Below are 21020 nucleotides of genomic sequence, written 5' to 3'. Positions count from 1 at the left end.
CACCCCTAATTCCCCTTAATTTCAGTCTATTTTTCAACAGTTCCACATTCCCTCCTCTATCATTACCCCCTTCTGTCAAGCAGTAGCTGTCAATATGATTTATCAGTGATGCTAACTGATGTAGTTGTCCTACTGTGAAGGCTGATTAGATGACCATCCTGCTGCTACAGCCTTGTCAGGGACTACAGTCTTCAGGAACGGTAACAGCATTGCCCTGTCTCTGCCCTTCTCTTCATGTGTCACTCTTGCTTTTTTTCCTCCCTTGTTTCATTGTCATTGCTGTTTGCCTTCCCTTTAGCGAATTTCCATATTGAGTGTTAACATCAAACATCAGCCTCTGAAAACTGTTCACATAAATTGAAAATTACAGCTGATTTTTTTGAAGCACGTTCCCATTCTTTACAGTGCTGTAGATTTGCCCTATATGCCCCAGAAAAACTGCAGGTGTTAGACATAAACAAATTCTACTCCATCTACAGAAAATGATAAATTGGAACACAAGACCAAAGCACAAACTGTTTGTCAAGAAGCACTTAGAAGCACTCCATCACCGGAAAGTAGGATTCAGCATTGTGTTGCCCTTTATAGCAAGCATTGCATGGCTATTTATTTATGGCTATTTTATTTATTTATATATTGCCAAATCAAAACAACAGTCTCATCATGGTGCTTAATATTGTAAGGTAAAGACCCTACAATAAGACTGAGAAACAGCAACAATCAGATGCAAGTATTTGAGACAGTGGGAAGGGAAATTAAAGAAGCCTCTATTAGAACCAGGCTCAGAGAGGGGCAGCCATCTGCTGTGACTGGTTGGGGGTGAGGGGCAAAAGAGACACTTTTGAAGTTAGCCAGAGACTGATAATAACTATCTATCCATTCTCTTCTGCTTATCCTTATGGGGGGTCTGAAGCCGATCTGAGCTACCATAGGGCGAGAGGCGGCGTACACCCTGGAGAGGTCGCCAGTCTGTCGGAGGGCTAACGTAGAGGAGCAGACAACCATTTGCACTCACATTCACATGGGCAACTGAGAATCAACAATTAACCTAACCCCACTAACTGCATGTGTTTGGACTGGAGTTAATAATGACTAATGATTCAATAATATGAAACTCATAGCGGCTCGCATCAAATTGTGATTTTCTTATATCTCAACTTTTGGGCCTCATTCACTAATATTTGCGTAGCAACATTCCTACACTAGGCAAAAAATGAATTTGCACACGCGACTGGATTCACGCCATGTGTGCGCTGGCCGTTTTTTCTTCAGTGTCGCCATCACTAAACTTCTGTGTTCAGTGCGATGATGTTGAATATTCCTGATAAGTTCTGTCCCTTCTCATTTAATCAAACACCTTCTCAGTGACACTAAGAGCAATATATATTGTTTAACAAAATGTGAAAATATCTTTATCTTTGGTTAACCAAAGACCATCTTCCTGATTTGGAAACAGGCTCGATTTTTCATCAAGTGTCAACTTGGAGTTGACAGTTATTTAGTAGAACCGTTTTGGACGAAAACTAATGACATTTACTTCAGCTTCAGCTATTTTTTTGTATCTTATACTTGTTACATATTGTTATATTGCTAACTTAAGCTGGAGAACTGTAGCGATTTTTCCTGTTCTAAAATATTGTCAGCCTGTTAGGATTTAGCTTAGAGCTTTGCAGTGTCCTGAGCTCCACTTCAAAGGATCACAAGTCTTTATTCTTTTCTCAAACGCTTTACCAAAATTCTGAATTTAAATATAAAAATAAATTTTAAAAATACATACAAAAAAGCAAAAATATCTAATACAGTACTTCCATGTGAGTAAAAACAGATAAAATCATAAACTGGTTGACTACTTTTTAACTGGCTCTGCACCACTAATCTTCATCAGCTTGGACCATTATTATGCCAGCCATCCCACTCCACACTCCCCAGTTCATCCCATTAAAGTCCCTTAATTGTTTCCCTGACCTCTGTGTGGAATGACCCAATCAAATAGCCAATGTATCCTGAAATGAATGTCCATATTTGCATTGTTCACTTTTCATTAGGGTGTCATTAATTTAGTGGCTGGAGAAAGCAGGGATCTTATTCAAGGGGAAGGAGGTCAAAAGAAGACCTTTCACAATGAGAAGGTGGCCAACTCATTTTTATTCCACAGCTCTTCAAGAAATATTAGTTACAATTGATTACGAAATCAAAACTCAGTATTTATACTCTCTACATATACACAAACCACATGTGCTTCAAATATAACAAACCAACACAGAATAAACTTGCTTCCAGTTTTGTATTACAGTTTCTCAGAAATCCTCAAATGTCTATGGACTGGTCAGAAAATATCTGGAATGAAATCAGACATAAATGTAACACCTTCACATTACACTAACTGAATGCTGCCACTGTATAATTCATGGTGAATTCACCCCGATTTAACTGTCTGCATTCCACCACAGTCAAAACCTTTCACGACCGACTCAGGGACTTGCCAGAGAAAACATCCAAACTGATCAAAGTAAATCCTTAAAATGAAAAATTCTTTGAACCCTTTTTGACTGTCAGAGAAAAAAATTGGAAATATGTGCTGGGCTTTTATGGCAAACATGCAAACCCCAGTCTTTGTAATGCTGAGTGGCAGCTCCCTTAAAGGAGAGCAGGGTTTTTAATCAGAATAAATGCAAGAAGACACTGAGACTTGTTGTGTGAGGCATTAACACGGTCAGAGGATCGGCAGGGAAATTTGAAGCTCTTAGTGGAAATCCTAATTACAATGCCTGGACACAGACTGGAAGCAAATGAATATCAACCAAAGATAAGAAGCCAGGCAAAGTGCAGCAATACATGGTCAAACCAAAAGCTTTTGTCTGAATTGTCTTTTAGCAACTACTAAGCATTAAAGGCAATCCCAGAAATATGCTGTTTACTGCTGGAAATACCATATGGATCCGGATTTAGTAAAACATGAACAATCTGATGGTATTTGCTGTTATCTTTATTCCATCTCCATTGTTTGACTTGTATTCCGTCTACAGTGCAAGGCAGGTGAAAAGGTTAGATGGTGAGGAAGAAAGTGGCATTTCAAAATTAAAGGCCGTGCAGAAAGGAGCGATTTGTTTAACAGTGAAATTTACCCTTGGTGATTTTTAATTTTTGTTTTTAGGCAGAAACAAATGATAGATGTAATTATGAAGTGTCGTGGTACCATAGAAGTGAACATATAAGGACGTCTTACCATTCTGACACGTATGAAACATAAGTAAGTACTCGGGGACCAACAAAGTAAAAAATCTGCTCCATACTTAAATATCCCACCACCTGATATGGTAGTATCTCAGAAAAGGGCCTGGAGTACCCTGTTTTTAAAAACGATGATGACAATATCAGATTTGATGGGCATATGCTACTTTCCACTTGCTTCATTCAATTTCATCCTCAGTTGTGTGCTAGCACTGACATCAGAGGAGTGTGGTGGCCAGGTCAAACTGGCTATTATATCCCACAACTGCACTGTGATGTTATCTTACTTCTTATGACCTGAGCCACTGGATCCATCTCTCACATCCATCTTCCAAGGGCAGCCAGCCACAGAAGCAGTATTTTGCAAATGCCACCACAAGGTTCCCAAGCAACTCGTTTGCATTGTGACACTCAGACCTCTCTGGCACACACAATCCAGCAGCAGAGTCATCCTTTCTTTAGTATTAGATAGAATCTGTGAATGCTGACGCTTGCACATGCATCTGGGACTGGTGGACTTCCTTCCTTTTTGTTACCTAGTATTTAAATCTAAAACAAGACAAAGCAAAGATACCAAAACATGATAACATCCAAGTGGTCCTTAGATTGATAATTAGAAATGTTTAATGCTAAATTCTGCACCGTTCAAACAGCCTCATAGCTGAACAACTATGAACTGATCTTCTTGAAAGGTGTTATATAATTGAAAATTTACTCACCTACAGTGCCTCTATGTGCCACATGTGAATATTCTACCATATGCACATTAGCACTATATTTAAAGCAGCTGATAGGAATGTGAGTGCTGTATGTATTTGTTTATAAATCACACTAAATAAAAATAAATACCTAAAGATGGAACTTTATGAAAAATTGTATCAAAGTTAACAACATTAATAAAGAGGTGGACATAAATGAACGCTATGGTCACGCTAGTGGGAAAGTTCGGGTATCATCTGCATACATGGAAATGTATCCAGTGAAACCTGCTTCCCACATTTTAGATTTAGGTTAGAGCTTACTGGTCATGCAATTAGCTTGGCAAGCAAGGCTAGCTGTTGCAGGCAGGAGGAAGGACCCAAATGCAGGACTCGGTACACACGGGATGAGCTCAAAAAGGCAGCTTTATTTTGCTGTAAAACACTAAAATACTACCAAACAAAACCCAACTCGGAAAACTTGAGACTACAGTGGGGCAAAAAAGTATTTAGTCAGCCACCGATTGTGCAAGTTCCCCCACTTAAATGATGACAGAGGTCAGTAATTTGCACCAGAGGTACACTTCAACTGTGAGAGACAGAATGTGAAAAAAAAAATCCATGAATTCACATGGTAGGATTTGTAAAGAATTTATTCGTAAATCAGGGTGGAAAATAAGTATTTGGTCACCTCAAACAAGGAAAATCTCTGGCTCTCACAGACCTGTAACGTCTTCTGTAAGAAGCTTTTCTGTCCCCCACTCGTTACCTGTATGAATGGCACCTGTTTGAACTCATCATCTGTATAAAAGACACCTGTCCACAGCCTCAAACAGTCAGACTCCAAACTCCGCCATGGCCAAGACCAAAGAGCTTTCGAAGGACACCAGGAAAAGTATTGTAGACCTGCACCAGACTGGGAAGAGTGAATCTACAATAGGCAAGCAGCTTGGTGTGAAAAAATCAACTGTGGGAGCAATCATCAGAAAATGGAAGACATACAAGACCACTGATAATCTCCCTCGATCTGGGGCTCCACGCAAGATCTCATCCCGTGGGGTCAAAATGATCATGAGAACGGTGAGCAAAGATCCCAGAACCACACGGGGGGACCTGGTGAATGACCTGCAGAGAGCTGGGACCAAAGTAACAAAGGTCACCATCAGTAACACACTACAACGGCAGGGAATCAAATCCCGCAGTGCCAGACGTGTTCCGCTGCTGAAGCCAGTGCATGTCCAGGCCCGTCTGAAGTTTGCCAGAGAGCACATGGATGATACAGCAGAGGATTGGGAGAATGTCATGTGGTCAGATGAAACCAAAGTAGAACTTTTTGGTATAAACTCAACTCGTCGTGTTTGGAGGAAGAAGAATACTGAGTTGCATCCCAAGAACACCATACCTACTGTGAAGCATGGGGGTGGAAACATCATGCTATGGGGCTGTTTTTCTGCCAAGGGGACAGGACGACTGATCCGTGTTAAGGACAGAATGAATGGGGCCATGTATCGTCAGATTTTGAGCCAAAACCTCCTTCCATCAGTGAGAACTTTGAAGATGAAACGAGGCTGGGTCTTCCAACATGACAATGATCCAAAACACACCGCCCGGGCAACAAAGGAGTGGCTCCGTAAGAAGCATTTGAAAGTCCTGGAGTGGCCTAGCCAGTCTCCAGACCTCAACCCCATAGAAAATCTGTGGCGGGAGTTGAAAGTCCGTGTTGCTTGGCGACAGCCACAAAACATCACTGCTCTCGAGAAGATCTGCATGGAGGAATGGGCCAAAATACCAGCTACTGTGTGTGCAAACCTGGTAAAGACCTATAGTAAACGTTTGACCTCTGTTATTGCCAACAAAGGTTATGTTACAAAGTATTGAGTTGTATTTTTGTTATTGACCAAATACTTATTTTCCACCCTGATTTACGAATAAATTCTTTACAAATCCTACCATGTGGATTCATGGATTTTTTTTTCACATTCTGTCTCTCACAGTTGAAGTGTACCTCTGGTGCAAATTACTGACCTCTGTCATCATTTTAGGTGGGGGAACTTGCACAATCGGTGGCTGACTAAATACTATTTTGCCCCACTGTAAGACAAGGGAACAGGAAACTAGGAGTTACAAGGCAACATGGAGTATGGAAAAACCGCACAGCAAGACACTGAACAGAGGGAACACTGAGTACAGGGACAGGAGCGCCAGGAGACACGACTGACTGGGAACAAGACAAACACGAGGACAGAACGAACCCACACCAAACATGGAGGCACCAGAACAAAACAGAGCAAAGAAGGACTAGAGTTATAAAACAGAAACCAAAAAACTAGTAATCATAAACCATGAAGTCACAGATTAATAATAACAAAACAAATCCAAAACACTGGGTCACTGACCCAGGACCATGAAATAGCTGATATTGTTCTATATTATATGTTAATATAATATATTTTTTCTTATTGTTTAACAGAATATATTGAAACAAAATGATGAGCGCACTATTTAAAAATTCTGTGATAACATAGTCTGTACAGCAGAGCAACTATTCAAAATTTACAAGACTCTCGGCACCGTCTGCAGTACATGCAGCACAGTATGCATCACAGCTGGCAGAGGTCAGCAAATGTCTTAATGGTAGGTGCTAGCTTGTTTGTGAAATTCACTGCAGCAACTAATTAGTTAAATGTCCATGCAGCGGTCTCTTTTAAGAGTGCACAGTTTGAGCCATTTTTACATTTCATAGAATCTGATCAGTGACTACAGGCATTCTGTGGCCATTAGGAATAGTTAATTTTTTGTGCCTTTTGAGCCTTAAGATTGATTAATATCAAATATAACAAATGCATCATAAAGTACAATAGCTACTTCAGGAAGAGTAAATAGTAAGAGTGAAAAGAAAAGACAGCTATGGAAAGAAAAGCTAAATAAGAATATAAGTTTCTCTATTCGCTTCTTTTAAGAACACTTATGAAAAAGTATTCCCACAGTAGCTCCATGCTTGTCTTGAGTTTGTCACAACACACTGCAAAAATGCACATGTGTGCAATATTTGGGACGGTCCAATTTTCTAAATCCTATTTTCAAATCCGAATGCATCTTGTAATCTGTCATTTCCTGTCCTTATCTCCCCAGTATAGGTGGGAGCTTCTCTTGGAGCGCAAGACGAGGTTTTATGAGAGAAATCTGCAGCAGACGGCCTGTAAATACAAGATATGTTGAGACTTTTTAAATCCTGAAGTCTGATCCCTTCTTAAGAAGCCATTCCTCATCCAGCTCTCCTCTGCTGCAAGATGTCTTCATGCTGTATGTCAGTCTTTTTTATAACTGCCTGATTTTTTGCGGGCAGTGCTGCCACATCAAAGAGCGTTTTTTGTTGCTCCACAGATGATAATCACCCATTTACAATAAATGACTTGGTACTTTATTGCCAAACATGACGTTTCCACGTGCAGTGATGACATTTATGTCTGCATAGATGGTGTTTCCACCTACAGTGATACCTATTTCCCCCATGATGAGGACGCTTCTGGTCATTTGACATTTCTGCATTGTGTTCAAGTGACAAAGATTTTTATTGACACGTTTTAAATCAGGGTTGGTATAAAACTAATAGTTGAGTCAGATCATGATGTGTAACTGGATTGCCAGTGTTCTGCCTCCAGCACACTTTACCCAGACATAACCCTTTGCCAAAACTGAATGGGAGTTTTTCCAGAAGAATGTCTCTGAAATATCTTTTATTTCTGCTGCGTGTACATCTGGTCCTGATACTTCTTTCATTACTCTTATTCCAAGTGTGAAAAGCTTTACTGTAAAGCGTCTAGATATTTCAGAATGCACATTCCTTTTTTCATTTTTAATTAAAAAAAAGAATGCATGTTGCTTCAGAAAGCCACTTCACACTTTATTCAATTTAACAAAATTTACTGTGTTGCAGAATAGTTATAAATGAGACTGATTCAGACTGATGAAAAGGTGAAAAAAGTCAAATGTCTTATATAAAAATGGATTCAGAGCCTCACTGGTTTATAAAGGCTGTTTTTAGAAGAGGCAGTTTTTTGTTCTTGGGTAAAGCTTAATTTTTACTTCTGCAATAAATCTATGCAGAACCTACAACAGCACCTAAGCAAGTGGCTGATGATTTTGCTAGGTGTGCATGCATTGGTCTGCAGTTTTAATGCCAAAACACTGGTTGGGTTTTGGTCGCACTCTTTGAGGTGATTCATTCTCTACCAGCTGATTTGAAAAATAGTAGCAGAAGAGCAACTAGCTTGAAATGTGTAGGAGGAAACAACAGCACCAAACCGTTCAGTCAAAAGCTTTGCAGGCTGTGTTGAGGTAATGTGTAGTAACACTTCTAAAGAGCTGTATTTCAGACAGTTTACAGCATAGGCTTTTAGAAGGGTTTGTGGTTACAACATATCTGCAGAACAACTTTAATACAGAAATATAAAATCCTATTTAAGTATACAAGCTTTGCACATGTGGATTTGGGCAATATATCCAATTCTTCCAGGCATGTTCTCACCAGCTCTTTACATTAGTAATACTTAGAGTTCAATTTCTGTCTCATTCAAGGTTTCATTCAAGACTTTGGAGGCTCTGTTACAGTGATTGTTGGCTTCTTTTTCACCTCCTTTATTAAATCTTTAGATAGTTTTTCAGCTTCTTCCTGATCAATGTACATAAATACTGATAATTCTAGTACCTACGGGTACTTCATCTATTGTTTTATCCAGATTGATTCACATGTCTAGGAGGAGTTAGTGCAATTTAATCATTACAGTAAGAAATAATGAACTTAAATATAAAAGGTTTTACCTGTCAGTCCTAATCACCACTAAACGTGCTGTTCTTGCATCAAGTCAAACACAGTTCTTGGATGAATAAGGGTTAAAAGTAAATGAAAGCAAAATCCAATAGTGGTTGCCAAATAAACAACTAGCAACCCGCTCACAGCTTATAACAAAACAGACCATCCCCAAACTAGAAGTTAAATAAAAGAAAGAAGAAAAAAATGAAATTAATTTCTGTATCTGAAAATAGAACACCAAGTGTAGCAATTACTGGAATAATGTTCCTGGGATGCTCTGTTTCCACAGCAGTAATAACAAGTGACTATAAGGCAGCCTGTAATCCTCTTAGTGTGTATAAACATATTGTTTATACCTGCGTGAGATGAGGAATAAATAAACTTTTCCTCTTAGTTGCTTACCTACACTCATCCTCCTCAGCTTTTTCTTGTTCAATAAATGCTACTATTGCTACTGGTTTTTGTTTTTTTTTTAACAAATATGGACAATAAACAGGAATAGTTTAAGATATTTTTAATTGTAAAAAACTGAATTCGATTGTAATCTAAAGGTTTAATGAAAACACCAGTGAGATGAGTGTGAATGGTGCCACATTCTCAACATTATAGGTTGAGAAGGAGGACTTTATGTGTGCAAATTAGAAATTGGTTCAGAACCACATTCACCTCAGGTTTACTGTCTTTTCCTAAAGCTCTTCTTTTTATTATCACTTGTCTGCATCACCAGTAAGAAGTTTCTGTTTTACATCAACCAAGGGTTCAAGCTAATAGCTGAACACCAGGTACTGAACTGAATTGGAACATCTGACCTTGGGAGAAAAAAAACATCTTGATGTGTTCTTTCAAAAGAAGCTATCAGGTCTATTCATCTACCTCTGTTAATTAAAATTCATAAAAACAGACGTGCCACCAAGGTCGACAAGAAACATTTGCAAATGTGAATAGTAAGAGAACAGCTCACCACCATCCCTGCCACTCACTCCACAAATGCTTCCCTTTAGAAACGGAAAGTTTCCCAACTCTGTTCACCTGCCAGCGGGATGTTTAGAGGACAAAGACCTTCCCGCTCCTCGGCTCAATTGTCTGTCACAAAGCACGTTCGAGCATGTGTGCGTATTACACCGCGGGCCGCCCTGAGGGTCCACCATCGCTAAATTAAACCTCTACTCCCCCTCTCTCTGCTCATGAAAAGGGGCCTCCTTCCAGGCAGCTGCCTGTTCTCACTGCAAACACTGCCTGTGAGCGTCAGCCATCCGGCCAGGGGAGCTTTCAAAACCACGGCTCCCCAAAGCCCAGTGCAATTGCCCTGTTATTGTCCACTCATCCACTGCTCACAGGGTGGAGGAGGTTGGGAGGGGCGGTCAAAAGAGCTGTGAGCACTCTACATCCAAGATATTGTAATTTGACGGCGAGCTTTGTATTAAATTCTGCTCTCACCCCAGTGGTGAAGGAAAGCATGTGTCAGATAACACAACCATCATGAATTTATCATCGCATTTAAACATTTTACGTTTGTCAAAAAGAGTTAGGAGAGCCACCTGCCGAAATATTTTCATTTATGTATATAAACCACTTTAAAAAGGACTCTCCTGTGGACCTTTATACTACTGTTTGTGCTGCAATGCATGTGCAACCCCCTTCCTTTTTTTACACATGAAAATCTATCCTTGAGGAATCCAATAATGGTACAACCAAAAAAGAAATCCATTTGAATTTTTTATGTTTCCTTCAGGTCTTTTGAAGAATGAAGGCCCTCCTGGAGGTCAAAGTTAATGCTATATTTGCAATTACATTACAGCTGCAAAGAAGTTCTTCGTGGACCCTCTTTGGAGTCAGAGCATGTGCAATATTTTTCTAATTAAAGCATTTCCTTCATTTTTCTAAGAGAATGAATTTTGACCTCAGAAATTGCCGGTGAAAATTAATATTGTATGTATGTATCCTCACAGCTCTCATCACAGAAAAAGAAATCATTTAAATTTTCGTATTTTGTACCTTCTGAGGTTGATAGATGAAAGATAAATACACCCTGAAAAGGAAACGAGTGTAGGTGTAAGCCTTTCTTAAATGTTTAACACTGTTATTTCAGTAAAATGATCCCACTGGAGCAGAGATGTACAATATCTACTAGGCGCCGTCTTCTCGTTTTGCTTAACACTGGGTTGGTGGAGGCCTACTGTCCGCTGGAGTGTGGTGTAGAGCTGCTGGGTGTCAGGTAGAAAGAGAATATGAATGGCCCTCTCATATCAGTATCTGTGCTTCAGGACCAAAGCCAGGACATCTATGCTCCCAGCCTTTTGACCAGAACCTCATTAATCACACTCCACACATGACATAGAGTAATTACCCTCTGAGAAAGACACATTCAGACACACACACACGCTCACGCTCGCAGTATATAGCACGCTATGAGAGCACACGCCAAAGTATGCACAAAAAGGCAGAACAAACGACAGTGAGTTTGATGTACATGAACACATTTTTAACAGGTGTACTGTGGTTTGGAGACTGCAAACACACCGCACATTCACAACACACACTCGGTAATTTCAAGGGTAGATACTGCTACACATAGAGGGGCGAGGGTTTTTTTGGAGGTGTTGGGCTGGGTCATAGATCCCTCCTGCCCAGGGAGGGAGTCAGTCTGTCTAGGCATGATGAAATCCTCCACCTGTCCTCATTCATCAAACCCACTACACATATTAATTATCACAAACCTTCAGACTTACAGCAGAGGACACACACACGCACGCAGACAAACACACACACACACACACATTTCCCTCCCCAAACCGCTCCCTCCGACTTGCACCTCAGTTAAAATTCAACTGTGGTGGCGAGGAACTGATGCTGGGTGTAAGTGCCTGTGGCAGTACAAGTCAGCAGAGTATTTTCAGAGGACGACTAGATGTCAGTTATTGCTAGCAGGGTGTCGCAACCCAAACTTGACAGTGGAGGTGCAGTCATATCGATCACACCGGGGTGCCAAAGATTTCCTGTGTTTTGTCCATTTCCCTTCACGCTGACCAATTACTAGAAAACCCAACTGACTTGGCAGCTTCTTTATTAGAAAAATAGGCCTTTTCCACAGTGGGGACATTTCTAAGAAAACCAGACAGCCAAGGATCTGAGACAACTTTTGACATTTTGCAGTAGGAAAACCAAAGATGTGGCACTGATCATTTCACAGTGGATTCACACCAGGAGCAACATCAATGACTTCTCATGAAAGAATAACGCCTAAAACATTACGTGTGTAGAGAAAAGACACCTCATATGGTAAATCAGTAGGTTAATTACAAATTACAAGCACCAGTTACTCATTACTCCTTTATCTAGCTACTTCACTATTCAGAATTCATTTAGGTTTTAGTGAGTTTAACTACACATCTTAAAAAATATCATCACTGTATCTTGTCTTGTTGCAACACTGTTGCATCAGCAAAACTTGTCCCCTGACAGACAGGCACATAAAGACCTGTAACCACAACTGCTTTTTTTTGGACAGTAGGTGTACAATAGCCATAACGATACACACCCACTGCACTGTTGTAGTGATAGCTGAATTACATTTAGGAGTTTCAGTTTGCTACTCCTGGAATTGCTCATCCAAGTTCACTGACACACCAACAAAAAAAAGACCTTCTGGTCTATAGTCGTACAGCATTCGTTAACACAATAAGCAAGTGTTAGCACCCAGTTTGATTTAGGGATTGAAACAGGGCTGCAACAACCACATACAGGTCTCATTTAATGCTACCAAGCTTTACAATGATTCATTAATCTGTAGGACACGCCCATATTTTTTTCAAATCTATTTTCAGAACAAACATTACAAACAAACCAAAGAAGCAAATTGGTACCAGAAGTATTAACAAGCATTAAAAAGCAACCCATTTCCACCAGGAAAAAGCAAAGCTAAGTAAGGGTAAATACAGGACACACACACACACACACACACACACACAACTTTAAATCAATGATACTGTTGCTCACTGGATAAGGAGATAAGAAGCTGTTTGCTAACACGCAGGTTCACCATATCTGCTGAAAAGGCTGTATTATGTCAGTGCATGGTGAAATATTACCAGCACTTCTTCAGAAAGCTCATGAAGGCATCTTTAATTAAAGTGCTTGCTTTCTCTGCCTTGGAAAACAAATCTCTCAAGCTGGATCCAAGAAATGTTTGTCATATGTTGACTGACACAAAAAAACAAAAATAAATAAATAAATTTGGTCTTTGTTATTTACTTTTCTTGCACAATAAAAGCAGGAATAACAATGATAAACTGATCACAACACACATGCCTTGTTATTTAGGAGACCGGCATGTTTAGAAGCTCTCTCCACTGCTCTACTGCTTATGTCACAACGAGTTACAGAAAACCACTAAAAAAAACCCAACATGACAACTCTGTCACTGTGTGTGAAAATGGCATCTCCCCCTCTAAAGCTGCATAATCTCGACAGTTCTTCAGATGTTGTGTGATGGAAACACTGATTAGTTCTGTCTTAGGGCTCTTTATTTCCTTGGACTGTCTGGGAACGAAGAGGGGCAAATGTTTGGAAACCTGTCAAGCTGCCAGTTCACAGGATTAAAAATAAGGGAAAATGTAGCTTAACATCTCAATAGAGCGATGTTTCTTTTAAGAAGCAGTGAAAGTTGCTACTTTCCAGTGTAGTTTGGCCCGCTGTGTTATGTAAGGCCTTTTTTTTAACCATGAGGAGCTCCAGCTAACAACACCTATCACCTTACATCAATAAAGCAGATAAAGAATGTGTTGTTCCGTTATGTCTAATAAAATAAAATAAAAATTCTGTCTAATAAAACTTTGTTATGGCAAATGTTTGAACCTGGAAACATCTGTCGTGTACATGAACCCTGAATGACTGAGAAAGTTGTGAAGACCTCTCCCACAGTGACTCATGGATTCCCCCTGAGCTTAGTCTTAATTGGGAAGAGATCATTAGCTTGAGCTTCACCCTCTAATCTTTTTTTAAGCATTTCATAATAAGACAGAGACCAGCTTGTGTCCACTGAGAGCCACTCTGAAGCTCGCAAGATTAAAGTCCTCTAAATGACCGCCTTTAGTCCTAAGCACGGATGTCTACCCTTTTAATCAGACATCAGTCCTCATCGCTCCCCTGTTTCCTTGACACCAGTCACACTGGCAGTGCAGAACCTCTCCAAATCTGCTGGCCAATTACAAGGGACAGGAAAAAGATGAAAGCCCTATTACCGCCCTGTCCTCAGCCATACGTCGGACCAATTAACAACGTGAGTGTGGACAAAATAACACAAGGGGGAGGATGCTCTTCCTCTCCTGGTCAAGTCGAAGGCGTGAACACAGGGAACAGTCAGCGTTGTGTGAAGGCAGCAACAAGACACGGGACAGTTAATTGATCTTCATTACGTTAATTATGGTGGAAAAGTGGAGCGTGGAATGAAAAACGGGTCACACTGCTGTACAGTTCTGCCCGGACGTTCCCCTGTTAAGCTTTGTGACGACCTTGAAACTACAGTCCTGGCAAGTGGTGACACGGCTTCAGTGACAGAGTGTGTGTTTGGCCTGTTTTTACCACACTTTGAAATCCTCAGCAGGCTGATGAGTTCCCTTGTGGTTGCATTTTGTCACCTTTCTCACATACTAGAGCCTCTGTTTTGTGTTTAACGTACCATCTTAGCGAATCAAACTCCAAAAAGAAAAACCAGCATGCAAGGTTTTTCCAAGAATTACTGTGCGTGCGTGAGTGTGTGTGTGTGTGATTTCCCCCCGTCCACACCAGTGCATGGATGGCTGCACTGTCAGCAAGCCTGGTTCTGCCCTTGCATTTAAATAAACACCATCTGAGTTGGCTGGATGCGTATATTAACTGTCAGGAAGCTGCCACCCAGTGATCTCGGGGACTTTGACCTCTTTCCCCAGGGAGCAGCTGACGGGACGTTGCGGTGACAGGGTGTCTTCCCTGTCGATCTGCCCGCTGATACGCCTTACACCCTTGTCCCGCTTGACTCGCGACTCAAACGGCTTGCCTGTCTCCCCCATGCATTGGAAATGAGCCGCGGGTGCCTTACAGGATGCAATGAATAGTAGCGAGGATAGGATAAACACGAGCTTCGAAGACGTCTGTCATGAAGATTGATGGTTCCCTGGAATTTTTGTTGTCGTCTTGTCAGTACTATAAACTTTTCCCTGCTGAATAATTGAGTCCTTCAGCTGAAGAGTCGTGTCAATCTCTTTTTTTAGGATTATGCTGAGGCACTTGTACTTTTTTAGGAGCGTAACTCAGTCTGAGCTGTGGCTGTAAATCCGAGGTTTGCGTGAATAAATAAAGCCGCGATAGCGCATTTCCTGCTGGTAATACAACGTGCATGTGATTAGGGTTCACAGGGTTCACAGGGTTAAAGGCACAAAGTCATTTTAGGGTTGGTTTTCACTTATGTATGTATTCAAACACCCTCACTTGTTGCTGCTGGCCTGGAAAATGTAAATATAACCCAGCTGTCTGTCACCACTGCCTACCTGCGATCTCATCAAACGTGTTAACAGCCAATTTTCACATGTGGAAAATGACTTCTCTGCGTGCGTGAAACAAACCCTATAATATATCTCACATGCCATGATGGAAGTGGATTCTGTCACAGGTTACTAATTATGACAGCCCATCTTATCATCTCGCTTTTACCACCACCACATGAGACATTCAGCTTACAAGATGAAGCACACCTACTGTCCTCTTCTGTTCTTCCTAAAAGCCAATTAGGTACAAAGTTACAACAAAGAAAAGTTGTTCCTAAGCAAATTTTAATTAGATCTACCACTGTAGGCAAGAAAAGAGTTAATTGGTTGTTAAATTGCATAGGTTATGCTGTGAATAAGCTTTCCCTCTGCACCGTGCACCTACATACGACTGTGCCAAACATAATGCTGTTTATTTAATTTGGAAATGTGTAAATGAACCCTGAGCTCCCAAATGCAATTACCTTTACTTTAACAAGGTTTTTGCTTTTGTATACTGAAACATTAAGATATATTTTTGCTCACTCAACTTGCTCTGATGAACTCGAATATGCAGCGCGTTAATTTGTTTATGCGTGTGTGATGGAGATGGAGCGCGGCGCTGCATCGAGCCTGCCAAACTCTGCCCACCTCCCACGAAGCGCAGTGCTATAATTAAAAATTGTTGTTCTCGCTCTTGTTCTAACTTTCTTCTTGCTCAGAGAAGAAAACTCGTGTTACAGTAAATAACTTTGATCTTTCTTCGCTGTAGCTGTTCAACACAACAGCTATCATCCACACTGATCACCATCCAAATAAAAATCGTTGACCAGTGAAGTGAGCAACAGTGTAACATCGTCTCATTACAATACAGCGTTCTGCTCCGTAAGCTTGGGTGTTGCTGTTTGTGTAGATGATACTTTTGATCACTTTGACTTTTTTATTTTAAAGTGCTTCCAAATGGAAGTTTAGATTAAACCATGGTTGTGTGCACAAATTGCACAAATTGCATTACATGTATTTCCACCCAAGCACATCAAGTCTTCAGACAAAGCACATCTTTGTTGGTGTTAGCAAACAGGATCAAGAAGTACTCATTACACCAGCACAGCAGCAGACCGTTGAAATAAAAAAGCGGGCACAACACAGCAAAGACCCATTACAGGCAAATAAATCAAATTCGGCTTATGGTAAAATAATGTTGAAGCTATGGCGTACTGATGAGGTAATTTCCCTTTTCTTCAATTTTATGTGTCGACAATTACAGTTAATATGATAGCCAATATATAAACGACTTCCAAAGCAGCTTGACTGATGTGCACAATATAAAAATGTAAGAAAAAAAGCAGAATGAAATGATTTGTGAATTTCATAGAGCCATATTTTGTTCACAATAGAACACGGAAAACAACTGAGAAAATGTAGCAGCAACATCTCCTGGAATCTGGGACAACAAAAGGCTGAAACGTAAGTGGTGCTAAAAACAACAGCAAGAGGAATGTTTTGTAACGAGTTAGGCTAACTGCCAACAGGTGAGTAACATGATTGGGGGTATAAAGAGCATCTTGGAGAGGCAGAGAAGTTCACCAAGTTCACCAAAAAAATAGGTGTCATCGAAAGATTCAAACATTGGGAAGAAATCTTTGTGTGCAAGGGACAAGGTTAAATATCAATATCGAATGCCCACAGTTCTTAAAACATTAATACAACATTAATAAAACATTCCTGGATAATTGAGAATGCATCAAGACGAACACAAAAGGAAGTTCACAGCTTTTAGCAGCTCCCCCCCACCAGACAAACAAAGAGGCAGTTGGCAGTTAGAAATCAGCAATCCTTCACACACCCCCACTCCCCTCCAGAATTCTCAGGTAACAACCTAATTTACATATGAATGACTAGCCAATTTAGCTTCCACTTGGCTGAAGCTAAAGCCTAGCTAAAAGCCTACCAGCCATTTGGCTGGAAGGCGGGTTTTAAAGGTAGAAAGTTAGAAGCCTGGGACTTCCAGTAGCTTAAAAAACAGGCAAGATTTTAATGTCATCGAAGTTCTGTTGTTGCAATCACTGCACAGGCTCAGCAAAACTTACAGAACACAGTTTGCTTTGCTATCCACACATAGAGATGCAGAAGAAGAAGCCATATATGAACAAACTTCTTGGTGCTGCATTAGTTCCTATGGAAGCTTGTAAATCTGAAAAGGCGCAACAGCATGGCTCTGTTGTAGAAGAGTCCAAGTGCCGAACATTCTGCCTGCAATCCAGACCTTTCACCAACTCAAAACATTTGGTACACCATAAAACATGGTAGCAACTCAGTACACTTAGACATAGTCCAAACCACCTGTTGAAGTTCAAACCGAGCACTGAAGTAGATGTGCTTCAAACAAGTGCCACTCCTGTCAGCTAACAGGAAACTGAGGCTGCTGTTCAAGTGAGCTCACCAAAATTGGACAATAGAAGACTGGGAAAATATTGCCTGGTGAGTCACAATTTCTGCTGTGATGTTCAGATGGTATGCTTAGAATCTGGCATAAACAACATGAAAGAATGGATCCATGTTGCCGTGTATGAACCACTCAGGTGGGTGGTGCAATGATGGCACATTTTATTCCCTTCAGTACCAGCTGAGTGTCATTTAAATGAAACAGCCTGTCTGTTGCTGGCCAGGCTCATCCCTTTATGACCAACGTCCACCAATTTTCTGATGTCACAAAGCTCAAATCATGTTAAAGCTACAATTCTGCCTGGTCAGAGTTCAATTCATCTAAAACTGGTTTCTTGAACATAAAGCTAGTATTCAAATGGCCACCACAGCAACTAGTTACATCAACTTGCTGAATCTATGCCACAAAGAACTGAGGCAGCTCTTAAGGCAAAAGAGGGTCCAGTCCAGTACTAGCAAGACGTACGTAATGAATTTTCCTGTGAGCATATGCGTTTGCATATATAAATGAATCATGCAAACTGATTTTCTAAGTAGATAATTGATACCAAAAAAGCTTATCTCACTTTGTGTAATGATATGGCTGTGATGGTTATTGCTAGAACTGTTAACTTAGCTGGAATGCTAAGGGGAGACGTTAGCAGAACAAGGCATAACTATTGCAGGTAGTCGACCAGCATTTTGAGTTTCTTATGTTTTGGTTTATTTTTCCATTATGGATTAGCTCTTATTCTCTGGTGATACGGTTTTGATTATAATTATATTCTGATTCTTTAGCTATCTGATGATGATGATGATGATGATGATGATGATGATGATGATTATTATTATTATTATTATTATTATTATTATTATTATTATTATTATTATTATTTCTGGTTTAGGTTTTGTTATCTTGCCCTCATGTTTAGTTTAGGTTGCCTGTGCTCCCACTTCTCTGTGTTCCCTCCGTCTGTCTATGGTGTCACACTGTCTGCTTGTGAATCTGTCTGTTTAGTTCAGTGTCTTGCCTGGTTCTGTGTCTGAGTTTCCTGTTTTATTCTGAAGGTCTTTGTCTCATGTGAGTGTGTTCCGTTTACGTTTCCCCTGTTCCGTCAGCTTTGATTTCCCCCAGGTGTGTTCCCCTCCTGTTGCTCATCCCTTGATTGCTGCTATGTGTATTTAGTGTCTGTGTCTTCCCCTACTCGGCGGTGTCGCGTCGTTAACGTCTGTTCATCCTCTTACCCTCAACTAGCTGTGTGTTCTGCTTCCATGTTTCTAGTGTTTAGTCTCCTGCTCCAGTTTAGTATTTCTTTTCCAGTGTTTCAGTCCTTGGTTCCTCTGTTCAGACTTTTGTTTGTCTTTTGGTGAGTTTAGTTAGTATGAGTTTTTTCCCAGCAACAAAGCTGCACTTTAAGTTTCACTTCCGTGTCTGAGTTCTGCATTTTGGGTCCACCACTCCTGCTTGCCTGCCTGCCACACAGCAATTCATGACTAATAGTCGCGCAACACATGATATGTACAAGGCACGCACACAAGCAAAGTTAATTTTTTCAGCAGAGTTTCCAGTGTTTTGAGTTTGTTTCACTAAGGCATCTATTACATACATACATAAATATTTTTTTTATAAATACACTAGTTTGTATGTGCACATGACACACTTATAGCAACTTAATTATCATGTTGTTTACTCAAGTCTTAAAGGAAATAATGTTTTACTTTTGTCTTTACACAGATTTCAAGTTTAGACAGCAAATTTGTTTTTAATCAGGCAGCCCTTCTCTGAATGAGTTTTTATCAGAGAATGCCTGCCCCAGCCTCCACAGTCTCCATCATTTCACCCTGATGAAAACACAATTTTCCTTCTTTAGTTCTTTGGTCCTTCTTTAGTTTGGCCTATATTTATATATTAGTGCATTGTTAGAAGATCAACCAACCTTGTTTTGTGTGGGTTTTTTTATTTGTTTCAATTGAATCATGCAAATTTGAGACTGATTCCTTTGCTTCTTCAAAGACAATACTTAATGTCAGTTCATAAAACCTGTGCACAGTGCTTTGTGAGACAAAAAAGACAGAAAAAAAAACTTCCTTTTAACAGAGAGAAACCTCAGAGGGAACCTGGCTCAGGGAGGATAGCCATCTGTGTCAAACTGCTGCAGTGAGAGAAAAGCAAGGAAAAGAAAAGAATAAGATACAATTTAACAATGGCTTCGTGGTTAGTAATTAAGTCTACTCACTGCAGTATTAATTTGGTTGAGACATCTCTTTGCAAACAACTTACAGACAAGCTGTTTGTGGTTGTCTTCTAATTAAATTTGCAATTCATCATGGATATTGTGGGCAATGTCAAAAACACCCAGAGATTTTTTGTATGCAGAATATTAGGACATAATTATTATTTTTAAAAAGACATTTAAACTGAGATGAGTTAAAACAAAGAATAGAAACACTGCACGTGAATTTGTTTCATCTTCAACACTGGTTACGCTAATTAAGCAGCTATGATACAACTAATGCTAAGAGATAGTAACCGGTAGATTGAATAGTGCACTTTAGGGTGTCCAGTACATTGCATAGTAACATGCTGTGCGTCTTAGGTTAGAAATGTTTGACTGAACTCATTTGTTTGACAGTGTTATATTTAAATAGCTGTCTGTTTTAGAAAACCTTGTATGCACAATTAAAACTATCGTATTTCAAGTGTGGTCTGCATGACTTTAACTTTTATCTGTGATCAGACCTAACACCTCTTTATGGGCTGTCTTGATTATAAGAAATAATTCAATTGAAATTTTAATTTCTGTGCCGATGTCCTCCATGGTGACCATTCTTTACAAAGATTTTGAAATGCAAGGGAATGACACACAAATCTCTTGACCTTTGATGTCTGAGTTTAAGACTTGGTAGTTATTTTCCAGGACAGTTAAATGTTAATTTTTCACAGAAATGAATTTAAGACTTTTGAAATTTGCAAGAGACAATATCCAGGACTAAAAATACCTAACTTACTTTCTGCTGTTTTCTAATTATATGACTTGTAGCTTACACAGGATGGGTTTCAGTCATGTCTACATCACATACTGTCACAAATACTGACACTGCTCTTTGTTTATCCTTTAGATAAATGATTTACAGACCCTGCCTTATGGTAAAATGCCACTTACCTGCAGGTGACAGAAAAAAGAGGCATGCATTATATCACATTCAAAACGGTCGGTGCAAAAAGTTGAAAAGACCTGCAAAACGCAAATCAGTGCATTTCCCCCTCATTTCAGAAATGTTCTGTGAAAACTCAACATCTGTAGTATCGCAAGTAAAAGATGAGTTGCTGAAGAAGTGGACGCCTTCTTACAG

At 40.0% G+C, this 21020-nt stretch overlaps 1 protein-coding gene across 1 annotated transcript in view; it reads right to left on the bottom strand.

Moving 5' to 3' along the window:
* dntt (deoxynucleotidyltransferase, terminal) overlaps window positions 1-21020 on the bottom strand; it is a 104274-nt gene that overhangs the window by 16448 nt on the left and 66806 nt on the right. The window lies entirely within an intron of this gene.

This window comes from Mchenga conophoros, linkage group LG13 (assembly GCF_057382185.1).
Source record: "Mchenga conophoros isolate Kocher_MC1m ecotype Shallow Benthic linkage group LG13, M_conophoros_male_GT1.1, whole genome shotgun sequence".
In the NCBI taxonomy this organism is placed as follows: Eukaryota; Metazoa; Chordata; class Actinopteri; order Cichliformes; family Cichlidae; genus Mchenga; species Mchenga conophoros.
This window is presented reverse-complemented; position numbering and strand designations above follow the sequence as displayed.